At 33.5% G+C, this 12,500-nt stretch overlaps 2 protein-coding genes across 15 annotated transcripts in view; one reads left to right on the top strand and one right to left on the bottom strand.

Annotated features, from left to right (window-relative positions):
• fdl (beta acetylhexosaminidase fused lobes) overlaps positions 1 to 12,500 on the bottom strand; it is a 300,470-nt gene that overhangs the window by 123,600 nt on the left and 164,370 nt on the right. The window lies entirely within an intron of this gene.
• The window catches only part of s-cup (spermiogenesis-related protein stanley-cup), a 99,740-nt gene that overhangs the window by 24,501 nt on the left and 62,739 nt on the right, over positions 1 to 12,500 (top strand). Inside the window, exon 2 of the mRNA XM_072520559.1 lies at positions 4,732 to 4,832. The gene's annotated coding sequence lies outside the window, so the exon portion shown is untranslated. The remainder of the gene's footprint in view (positions 1 to 4,731; positions 4,833 to 12,500) is intronic.

Genomic DNA, 12,500 nt, shown 5'->3' with positions numbered 1-12,500 from the left:
TAACAATTTGAATGGTGCAAAAAAGGCTATAAAAACTATAAAAAACTTACCCGAATGTAAGATTCGTGGCATAAACAACAACATTAAATAACATGATAATACTGAAGTTGCAACTAAACTTAAACATGTTACTGTTAAAAAGACACTGTGTATCGATTACATGCTCTGCCAAAGCACAAGATGGTTTTTTAATTCTGCAATCACTTTTGTGAGCAATAATGCGATTTGAAAGATTTCTTCCGGTCTCACCAACATATTCAGCCTCACACTGAGTACAACTAATGGATATTTAGTTTTGGAATATAAAGATGAAATAGTTTTGATGTTCTTTGTTGCTATTTTTATATTGTTAATAACCTTTAGTGTTTGTATTAATTTAGGTGTTAATGATGGTATAAACGGTACTGAATGATAATAGATGTTCTGATTGTTAGATACAATGTTTTGCGATTTAGCAAAAAATGCTGTTAAGTTATTTATATTAACAATATTAGAAAAAAGCATCCTATGTAGCATTATATTATATTACATTATATTAAATGCTACGCTTTAAAGTCATTTTTATGAAAATAAAATTCAAATTATAGGAATTTTAACCTTTACACCATTTTTTCAATGTACTTTACTTAAATATATCTGTAGTGGTTTCTCGAAGGCACCAGAGTATATACCACTTTGTATATTCTAAGAAAATAAAATTTAAATACAAACTTATTATATTGACAAGGCGGAGCATGAACCTACGAATCAGCAATTCGTTTTATTTTGTAACTAATACTGTGAATTGAATTACTAACAACTTAAGTGGAAACAATAATGGTAACAACTACATATTGTCTAAGCTCAACAAGAATGCCATTAAGTAATACACATATGACTCAACATTGCACGAAACTATCGTTGATCATGAGCCTTTAACTAAAGAATCATCTTACAACAGAAAACTCAAGCTGTTTTAAAATACGTTCAGTTAAATTTGTACAAACAATATCGGAGACAAGACATTGTCATAATGTACAATAATAAAGCAGTTTTCAAAGTACTTAAAGAATATGTAATCAGCTCTAAATTGGTATGAGAATGCTGGGGAAATAAATTGTGCACGAAAAAATTAAGTTATACTCCTATCAACAGAACTTATTTATGCTTCGTCCAGTATACTAATGCATCCTATGGCGTAAAATGGAGAAGGTTATGGTTTATCTTGTAAAATTTGGGAGTTCCAAAAGTTTAGTTCACCGATTTAACAGCATAAATGAGAACAGTTTCGCAAAAATTAAAGATTAATAACGTCTTTTCCAAAACCTTTAAACAAACATCTGGTATAAGACAAGGTTGTATTGTATCACCCATATTATTCAATATGTATGGAGATAATAACAAGAGAACGGTCTTACAAGGATGGAAAGGCGGAATAACGATAGGTGGTAGAAAAATCACGAACCTTAGCTATGCCGATAATACCTTAATAGTAGCCTGGTCAAAACTTAAACTAGTTTAAACAATGAACAAGTTGGACACGGTCAGCAGGGAATACGGTCTTGCACTAATCAAAAGAAAACTTAAGTCATGGTAATCATGATGACATCTAACACCACAAGGATTGCTGATGGTTACCAGGTTTAATTACCTCGAATCCCACATTTCTGAAAAGAAGTTTGTGATGAGAAAATCAAACTCAGATTGTCAATAGCAGTAATGCAACTATAAACTCGTGTAATGGAAATATCCCAACAAAATAAACTAAAAGTAAAATAGACGGTTTAGGTTTGATTTCGTTACAGCGTACCACCTTTTGCTGATATGCATATTTCTGCCTCTAGGCTTCATCAGAGCATACTTTTGGTAAGCTCTAACGAAATAAAACCTTTATTATCATCATTATTTTGGCTTTACAACCCTGGGTGGGTCCTAGTCTCCTCAAGAATTTCTCTCCAGTCGTCCATATCCCTTGCCTTTTCCCGCCAAGCACCCATCTTTCCATTCCCATCTTTCTCATGTCTTCATCGATGTTATCAAGGAACCTTGTTCTGGGTCTTCTTCTTTGATCAATAGGTCTATCAAGGAGCGTTTTTTTAGCTGGGTCATTTTGTTCCATCCGCATTACATGTCCTATTAACCTCAGACGTCCTATCTTAATATGTTTTACGATATCTGGTTCCTGGTATATTCTATAAAGTTCGAAGTTGTATCGTCTTCTCCACTCCATTGTCATTCACTGCTCAATAGATTCGCCTTCGAAAAATAGTAATTTTCTTTAGAAATATCTTAACATGTTTTCATTATTTTTTGTTAAGAGTCCAGGTCGCTGAACCATATGTTAGGACTGGGCGTATTATTGTTTTGTAGAGTTTTATTTTTGTATTTCTCGATATAATTGTGGATTTAAGGAGGAGATTGAGCCCAAAATAGCATCTGTTAGCCGTGCAAATTCTGCGGTTTATCTCAGCGGTAGTATTAATTATTTTCAGTGTTAAGGAGCGCTCCCAGGAATACAAATTCGTTCACTGCTTCGATGACGTCGTTTTCTATAACAAGTGGTCGTAGGATTTGTGTTTGCGTGCTTATTTTCACTTACTTCGTTTTGTTGGTGTTTATTATTAAACCCATTTTTGTAGCTGATTATTTTAATGTTACATACGCCTCTCGTACAGCGTTTTCGTTCTCCCAACAATATTGATATAATCAGCATAGGGCTGGATTTGCAATGATTTATTATATATTGAACCAGTGGTTGTGATTTGTGACATAAGAATTAATTTTTCAAGAGCCAGATTAAACAGTATACAGGAGAGAGGGTCTCCCTGACGCAGCCCATTATTTGTTTTAAAAAGTTCATATAGGTTCCCCTGAATTCGTACTCTACATTCAATTTTTTCAAAAGTTAGTTTTGTTAAATTTACCAAGTGATTTGGTATTTCCAGCTCTTTCATTACTTTAAACATATCTCTTCTATTCACAGAGTTATAGGCTGCTTTGTAGTCTATAAATATGTGATGAGTATCAATGCCATATTCCAGTAGTTTTTTTTCAAACTTTGTTTCAGGGTTGCAATCCAATGAATTGTCGACTTACCACCTCTCAAACCAATGATTTTTACGGGCACAAATTTCTGTTCCTATTTCATCCTTCACTCCTGTTTCAATGCCTTCCTTTATTCTTGTTTATTCTGTTTCAGTAGGATTCTTTATCTGTCTGGCCTTCTTCATTTACATTTTGATTCCTTAGCCTGTTGGTGATGTTTTTCGAGTTACGTTCTGCAATTGTTGCATCTCTCAGCTTTTGTACATTCCATTTTTTTATATCTATTTTATTTTCTTTACTGGTGTTTGAAATTCTAGCCCTTAATGTTGAGATTACTGGGCAATGATATGAGTCTATGTTTGCGCCTTTGTAACTTCTGCAGTTTATTACGTCTGTTCCATGCCTTGAATCTATTAAGATGTGATCAATCTGACTCGTTGTTCTTTTATCAAGAAAGGTCCAGCTAACCTTATGTAAGTTCTTGTGTTCAAAATAGGTGCTAGCGACTGTCATATTGAGTGCTGCTGCTAAGTTTATCAGTCGTAATCCATTATTGGTACGGATGTTGTGTAGGCTATGCTTTTCTATTGTGGGCATGAAAACTCGGTCCTATTCCTGAATTTATGTCATCTAATACAATCTTAATGCCATTTCTGGGACATCTCCTATAGGCTTGCTCTAGGTCTTCGAATAACTGTTCTTTTATTTTCTCTGGTTGATCATCAGTTGGAGCATGTGCATTGATCAAACTCTAAGACTTACAAAACCGCTAGGTAACGAGTACCAAATAATGTAAATAAATGGCAGAATAAAATAAGATTACGTTTTAATACCAAACCCTGACGCCAGCACCACTTACATGCATGTGATCTATTACAGTTTTGAAAACAAAAAAATGTTTTCAAATTGTTCCCCAGTGTTATTAATAATTAACAAATATATGTTGCAGAAATGCGAATTCTTGAATGGATCCAGTGTAGAATCAATTACTCTTAAAATAAAAAAGCAGGCGTTATACTGGGTGTACCAGTTGTTGGTTTAACATTAAACATCATTTATCCAACATTAATATTTGTTTAATGTCTAGATCATAGAAGGATAAAAGGAGTACATTAAGGAAGATATGATAGAATACGGTTAGACAAAAAATGTTAAACACAAATCTTGATGTTGAACGCCTTATGCTGATAAAATATTTATAATCGAAAACAATATAAAATGTGCATAAGAGATAACTAGTTATAATAAAAACAATGGAAAAAATAAGAAATACAAATTATATAAAAAAATAAGAAAAAGACTATGATGGTACATTGATTAAACAAGAAAATAAATATTATTATTGCATGCAAAAAATTTTACGTTACTGTCACAAGGAAGGTATTATTTATTATTGTTATTACATTTTAACTTCTGTAAATTAGTGTTTTTAAAAATTTTAAAATACTCTTACAATGTTCAACATTCGTATAATTTAACTATTGTTATATCTTTACATGTTTTATATTTTCTTTTATTGATATTTTTTGCAATTTTAAGGTGCAATGATGAAACTCATAATTTATAACACTCACTCTGCCTTTATATCGACATACATAATACATTCATTAGCATGATAGTCAATTCCGCACACCACTGACCATATCGTCCTTCTCTATACGATACTGCGTCTTTCATTGAAATTCAACCGTGTTTTTCTGCTTTCAGAGGCCGCAGTGAAGAGTCCTTATTACATCCAGAATGGCCCCTGAAATATTGAAGAACAGTTGACGTGCAGAAAGGAGCAGCAGCACGGCTCTCTATAACAGGTAATAAATACTTGAGCAAACAAGTTTAAACTTGGTCCTCACTTTGTTCTTTTGTAATATACCATTCTTGTAGGAACATCTATTGAATTTTTTAGATCTATTGTTCTACTAGAGCGGAAAAGTCGTCAATTTTATGGTGACGGTTCACACAATACATAAAATGGTGAATTTATAGCCGACACTACTTCTAACGGGATATGTTAGTAGTCAATCAATATTGTATTGAATTTAAAATATTTTATTCTATACATATTTTATATTTTTATCTCTATACTTGTTTATCTTTTATGGTAAATACGAGTTACTTTAGCTAATTCCATGACTAATATTAACTACTTAAATAAAGCCATCTAAGAACACAGCTGTTATTTAAACCTAGAATGATTCAAATATATTCTCGAGGATAGTAACTAAGCAAATTAATAAAGAACATACATGATTTTGTAAATTCTTTTGCTTTGGGCTTCCCTTTCACAAAGCGTTTCAAGCTCTACGCTGATCAATATCGATGTTCTGTAGCAAAAGCACTGTCTATATTCTGGCCGACATGTACCTTCAATATTGTCCCCTACTATTAACTTTCGCTATTAATGAACATATGGCGACATACGAGATATCATAGGACACTATGGATAAAAATAGATTTACTATAAGACAAATTTTGATTTATTGACTTAAAAAAGCCTCTGCCTGAGTACTAAATAAACAACTGATTAAGTCTTAACATACGACCTAGCAAATTAAAGGGGAGGATATAAAAATATATTGAGATGAAAAAAAAGGCAATTATGAAAAGAATATGATACGGGGATATCATACCAGATATCCCCGTGTGGCAGTGCACCATCATGCATAAATGTTGCGTCGTCTCGAAGAATAACCATAAACGGTAAAACATGGTCTTCTAGAACCTGTCTAGAACCCCATGTCAGGTACCTATGCACAGTCAATATCACATTCTCGATAAACACTAACTCCGTGCGAGCGTCAAACGTGCCTACCCATGCCATAACTAATCGTCCACCAAATCGATATCTTTTGACAACACATACTTAACCATATACCTTGCCTGGACGTCTCCACACTTTTACACATTTGTCGGAAAACAATAAGCTTTCTCAAAGCACTAGAAACGGCAAAGCGGTCATCTCTAGCTGTTGTAATTCTGCCTCGACCTGAACCAGATCTTCGAGTAAGCAGACTTTATCGTCGCCTCCATATTTGTTTCACACTTGAAAGACTTAAGAGAAACAAACGTTCATCGCAATTGCGCGCTGACCTTTACCATCTTCTAACGCCGCCTCAATTATTGCCGCTACAACAAAACTTATGAACATTGCAATACACTGACAATGACAACACTACACAAACAATTTACAATTGACTTTAAAACCACAGAAACAAAAACAATGCTAATAATGGTTTTTAGGAATTAGGGTAAGGGGTCCTTTTTATCTCAAACGCTTAAGAAAACAATAACAATAACCATTTTTTTTAAGCAGTCCATTAGTAAACTTCGGTATCACAAATAGTTAAAAAATAATAATAATTTTTAAAATAAATTCAAATTACGAGGTGAACCTAATTTTATGCTCGGCAGTGTAATATGAAAGTATATACCTATATATTTTGAAAATGTTTTATGTATTAATTTATATTGTCATACTCTAAATAAATAATTTGAGTTATAACATTTCTAATAACTATAGTCCTTTTCCATCATATTGATAGCACATTATGTATGCAAATCCTCAACAGGTCAAAAAACCATAGGCGTCACCCTATACTTGTTTTGAAATATAAAAAAAAATTAATATTTTAAGATGCCGTCAACAATTCATTATATTTTAAACAATCTTCTGTAAAATAAGTGTCCACTAATCTCACTATACCTTTTTTGTGCGTAAAAAACGTCGGTATATATGCCACACGATTATTGTTAATTATACACGGGTGATTAATGAGAGAATTCAATGTTTCACGAAATAAATTAATGTAAACAGTAATTTAAAGGTGATTATTGTTTTCTATACAAGTTATCGCCTGACAAAAAGAATACCTTCTTTGAACGATTACCTGGAATTACTGATAAGGCTTCACTAATGATAGTTTAACTAGTTTTTATGCCACATTACAGCTTATGCCAATAATATAAGTTAGAATTTGTTTGCAATTTGTTCGTGAAATTGTTAACATGTGTTCAAATATGACAGGGGTTGGAGAAGCAACAATTTATAGATTCCTAAAAGAAAGAAAAGGAGGAACTGTTTCATCTCTCAAGAAGATCGGAGGGAGTAAACCCTTGGAAATTGAAGAAATACATAAAAACATGATAAGACGCAGCGTCCACTCATTTTTTTTTTTAACAAAGAATTTCCAACATTGGACAAAATCCAAACATTAATTAGAGAAAACGAAGAGTTACCAATCATAAGCAACAAGAAATTATCGGGACTATTGAGAGAGATGGGATTTTGTTGGAAAAAGAATAGAAGAAAATCCGTTTTAATTGAAAAAGATTACATTGTATGTTGGAGACGAGATTATCTAAGAACTATTAAAAAGTACCGAGAAGAAGAAAAAACAATTTTTTATTTGGACAAGACTTGGCTAAATGAAGGTCATACTGTACCTTCAGGTATACAAAAGGGGGTGGGATACAAATGTGAAAAGTTCCCGTCAGGCATTCATCGAAGGTGTATCTACTGGAATAAACAATATTCCCGTTGAAAAAGGACGCAGACTCATAATAACCCATATTGGAAACGAATACGGTTTTGTCAATGGTGGATTATTAAGTTTTGCCTCAAAATCAACCAAAGATTACCACGAGGAAATAACTGCTGACGTTTTTGAAGAATATTTTGAGCAAATGTTGGATTTAATTCCAAAAAATTCTGTCATAGTCATGGATAATGCTAGTTACCATTCAAGACTAGCAGAAACATTGCCAACAACGGCATGGAAAAAAGGAGAGATAATCGAATGGTTGGATAAACACGCAATTGAGTACAAGGAGAATTCGACAAAAAAGGAATTATTACCTATTGTAAGGCAACATAAAGCAGCTTATAAAAAATATATAATTGATGAAATGGCATTAAACCGTGATTAATATGTGGTCTTAAGTAAAGGGTGAAGTCGGACAACAACAAAACTTTTAAATTAGAAGACTTACAACAATTATTGGAACATTCCTTATCAAAAGTAACTCCAGAAAATTGGAAAAATGCTGTTAGTCATGCTCACAAGGAGAAAATAAAATGTGGAATTTGGATAATATGACTGATGCAATGCTGGAACCGGTAATAATTAACATTGGAGTTGAAGATTCCTTAGATTCTGAAGAAAGCAGTGAATCTGAAATGGAATTTGATTAAAATAATATTCATTTTTTTACAAATCGGCCCCTGTTACGGCCATAAATTATTTTATATATAACCAATAAAATAAACATCTTAAATTTCTTGCAAATTCATTAGTACTTGTTAATCTCCATCACTCCGACACCGGCAACTTTATTTAGGGATTAGTAACTCTCAAAACTATAGTATTCTATTTTGCGTCAACCTTTATACCTGGTGGTCATACTCAATTTAAAATTGTTTTTCTATAATATACATCTGTAAACTTGTTGACAAATATCTATTTTTCATTGTCCCCGTATCAACAGTTTAGGGATTTGCATATTATGCATAATGTGCTATCAATATGACTATATATCAATGAACAGAAGATAAACAAATGTTTTCAACTGAGAAATAACATTTTACACAAAAAAAAAAAATTGTGATTGGTCTAGCTCCATTTAAATAATTTGCTTTCGATTTGACTGCCATTTGACTGACTTGACATGATAAAAATATAAATTTACTATATGAGCTGCTTAAAACAATCCAAAAGTATTGACCTACTAAGCTTATAACCTATACTAAAATGTTTTATTAATTTTGTATATTCGCTGTAAAATTTCAATTGGACAATATTCACTAAATACGGTATTTAAAATTATGAGACTTCTCTTATTCATGTGACAGCTATCCATTTTAAAATGATATAATACAGAATATCAATAAAAAATTTACCTACAATGTTGCCAGCCTCGACAGTAGAAAACTCACCAGCCAAAGACAATAATCCTTTTTAGGTTTAGGTATCAGTAGTCTTCTAGTATCGACCAGAAGCTGAACAAATTTTATTGGTCTTCTTCTTAATCTTCGCGCGACTAGGATTACTCCTGTTTGTCTGCCTCTTATTCTGTTTCAGTCGTTGTTGACTGTACATTATCTTTCCACCTTTTTGGCGGCCTTACAACGGGTCTTCTGCCATACGGCTTGTTGTTTTTACAGATGTTTGCTAATCTATCTGGTCCCATTCGGTTTACATGTTCGTTCCAGTTTTTTTTTTTGTTTTAATCCACCTGTTAATATTTTGAATTTTGCATTGTTCGCGTATACTTCTGTTGGTTTGTCTGTCTCTTAATAATATCCCCGCTATTGATCGTAATACTTTCATTTCGATATTGTTGATTTGTTGTTTCGTCTTTCTTGTATCGGTCCTTGTCTCCGCTGCATATGTTAGGATTGATCTTATTGTTGTCTTGTATACTTTCATTTTGCTTTCTGCCATCAGATATTTGTTTCTCCATATGGTTTCTCGGAGGCAACCACTTACTCTTGCCGCTTTTGATGCTTGCCTTGTGGTCTCTGTTCTTATATACCTATCACTAGTGATCTCTACTCCTAGGTAATTGAATTTCATTACTTGTTCTACAATTTTGCCGTCTATTTCTAGTTTACATCTATGCGGCTCTTTACTGATCACTATACATTTAGTTTTTTCTACTAATATTTTCATATTAAGTTTGTTTGCTGTGATATTGAAGGTGTGGAGCTACCTTTGTAGGTCATCTTCGTTATCAGCAATTAGTACTGCATCATCGGCATAGCATAGTATCGTGATTTTATGCGCTTCCATGTGGTATCCGTGTCGTTTTCTTACTTCGTGAATTATTTGATTTATCACCATATTGAATAACAATGGGCTGAGCGAGTGTCCTTGGCGGATTCCTCCTTTTAGTTCTATGTATTATGTTTCCCCTGTTGGCATTATAACTCTGGTCTTGTTGTTTTTGTTAATTTCATTAATTGTCCTTATTATCTGATGGTCTATTTGTTCAGCTTGTAATAAATTTAAGATGTCATTTCGCTTCGCCCTGTCAAAAGCACTTTTTAAATCTACAAAGCACATGAATGCTTCGTCTTCTTCTTCTCGTAGCACTACAACCCGGGGTGGGTTTGGCTGACTGCACAACTTGCTTCCATCTTGAACGGTCATCCATAATAGTTGGATCAGTGGGCAGCCCCATTGTTCTTAGATCTGACCATATATTGTCTCTCCATCGCATTCGTGGACGTCCTTAGGGTCTTCTTCCTGTGGGGGCTTGCTCCCATATTAATTTGGCAAGGCGGTTATTAGGGAGTCTATGGACATGGCCAGCCCATCTAAGACGTTGGAATTTAATCTCTTGGACTATATCGCTCGCTGTATACATGTGCTTGACCTCAGCATTTGTTCTCATTCGGTATTGGTTGCTATTAATGTCGTGATAAGGCCCAAAGATTCTTCTGAGGATTTTCCTCTCAAAACATCTAAGTTTTCTTTCAGTTTCTTTGGTCAGGGTTCACGTCTCACACCCATACATGAGCACCGGTCTAAACACCGTTTTATACATTCTAATCTTTGATGTTAGTGTTAAGCTGTACATACATCTGTTTGCTGCCTGAATTCTTCCTTTAATCTCTTCCGCGATATCGTTATCTGTAGTGATTGTTGCTCCGAGATATTTAAAACTCTCCACTCTTTCAAAGTTATATGGGTCTATTGTCACATTTTGCCCTATTCTATCTCGTCCCTTTTGTCTGTTGATGCACATGTATTTGGTTTCCTCTTCGTTTACCCTTAAACCAGTTTTCTTTGCCTCTACCTCCAATTTATTAAAAGTCTCTTTCCTTCACATTGGTGACAGTGTTTCCCACAATGTCAATGTCATCTGCGTATGCTAGTGGTAATTTTGGTCCATTTACTGTCAGTAATTCTGTTTTAAGGAGTGCTGCTCTTACTACTTCCTCCAGGATGATATTAAAGAGGTGAGGTGACAGCGCATCTCCTTGTTTCAGGCCATTGCTTATTTCGAAAGATTAGCACATGTATGCTGGTATTCCATATTTAATAGTCTTCTCTATTATTTGTCTGATAATGAAAATTGCGTCTATTGTGCTGCGGTTCTTTATTGGTGTAACTTGTAATCTCCACCACCCTTAAATTGCAGGTATACTTTATAACAGTTGTGTCTGGTATTTCATGTCCAACTCTTAGTTGCTGAGTTTATTAAATCTTACCTAGTTCTATCTTCTTTGGGAATACTATGTTAATTTATTATAATAAAGTAATGTGAATTTTTATACTTCCAAACATGATTGCTTTTAACAATATACGTTTTTCAGTATATATAAATATAATAATATACAAACATGTCTGATATTTAAATTTAACGACGTTTCCATATATTTAAAGTTCAATTTTGCTATATACACAGTACATGTACCAAAATTTATTACTCATCCAAATAATTTTATTATACAATTAAACAAAAACCATTTTATAAACGGCAAATTGCAACACAGCTAAATGTACATATAAGCAAATAATGTTCTACGAAACTTACAAAAAATAGCTGTTATGTAAAAAGGTTGTATTAGCTATTAGCCATTAGCCATTATAGATGTTTCACCTAAAAGGCTGTTAAAGCGGATGCAGCATACCTGAATATGATAAACTCTGATTACGTTTTTATCTCAACCTAAAATTTTATACCTTAATGCAGCGCTACATGCACAGCTGTTACCGTAAATATACCTCAAAAGTAGATACAATGTGACATTGACTATGCCAACATAATTTCACTTAACTTTGATTGAAAATATAACTGAACTAGAACTGGCAGCACGAGATTTAAAATAAAACCTACTTATATAAGCTTAGGTAAATTGGAACATTCAGATTCTGTCTAATTTATGAGTTGCAAAATTCATAACCAAATGGTTCCATGCCACCTCGTAACGCGACAGTGTAACTACACAAACGGTAACGGACAATTCATAACGCCATCAATTGGTAACGGCGACACTTTATATCATCGAAAGCTCGTAACTATACCTAATCGTAACGGTACAATTCATATAACACTTACATTTAGTTTTTTAGCAAATTTAGCATTACTGGATGTAAATAAAAATTCAGCTGGGCATTCACGTTCCGACTTGCGGTCCCACTTATTAGGACTACTAGTTGGATATTCGTCTCCACTCACGCTCCGACTTGCTATCCAACTAACGGTCCAACTTGAGTTCTATAAGTTTGTTTTCACGACAAAAATGTATCGAGTAAACACTACGCAAAATAAAATTAGGAGGAAAATGGCAGCATTGTGCTTGTTATCCTTATCATTTGAAAAAAAAAGAAGAAAAAATGTTGGATGAAAAAATTATTTGTTGATCGTGTGAACTATTGTGACACGAAATTGCTTAATATCATTGATGAGGATGATTACAAAAAATACCTCAGAACGGACAACGTCACTTTTTCGCTGTTGCTGGAAAAATGGTT

The sequence above is a fragment of the Diabrotica undecimpunctata genome, chromosome 1 (genome assembly GCF_040954645.1).
Source record: "Diabrotica undecimpunctata isolate CICGRU chromosome 1, icDiaUnde3, whole genome shotgun sequence".
Taxonomy (NCBI): domain Eukaryota; kingdom Metazoa; phylum Arthropoda; class Insecta; order Coleoptera; family Chrysomelidae; genus Diabrotica; species Diabrotica undecimpunctata.
Note: the sequence above shows the minus strand (reverse complement) of the source record. Positions and strands in the feature narration are given on the sequence as shown.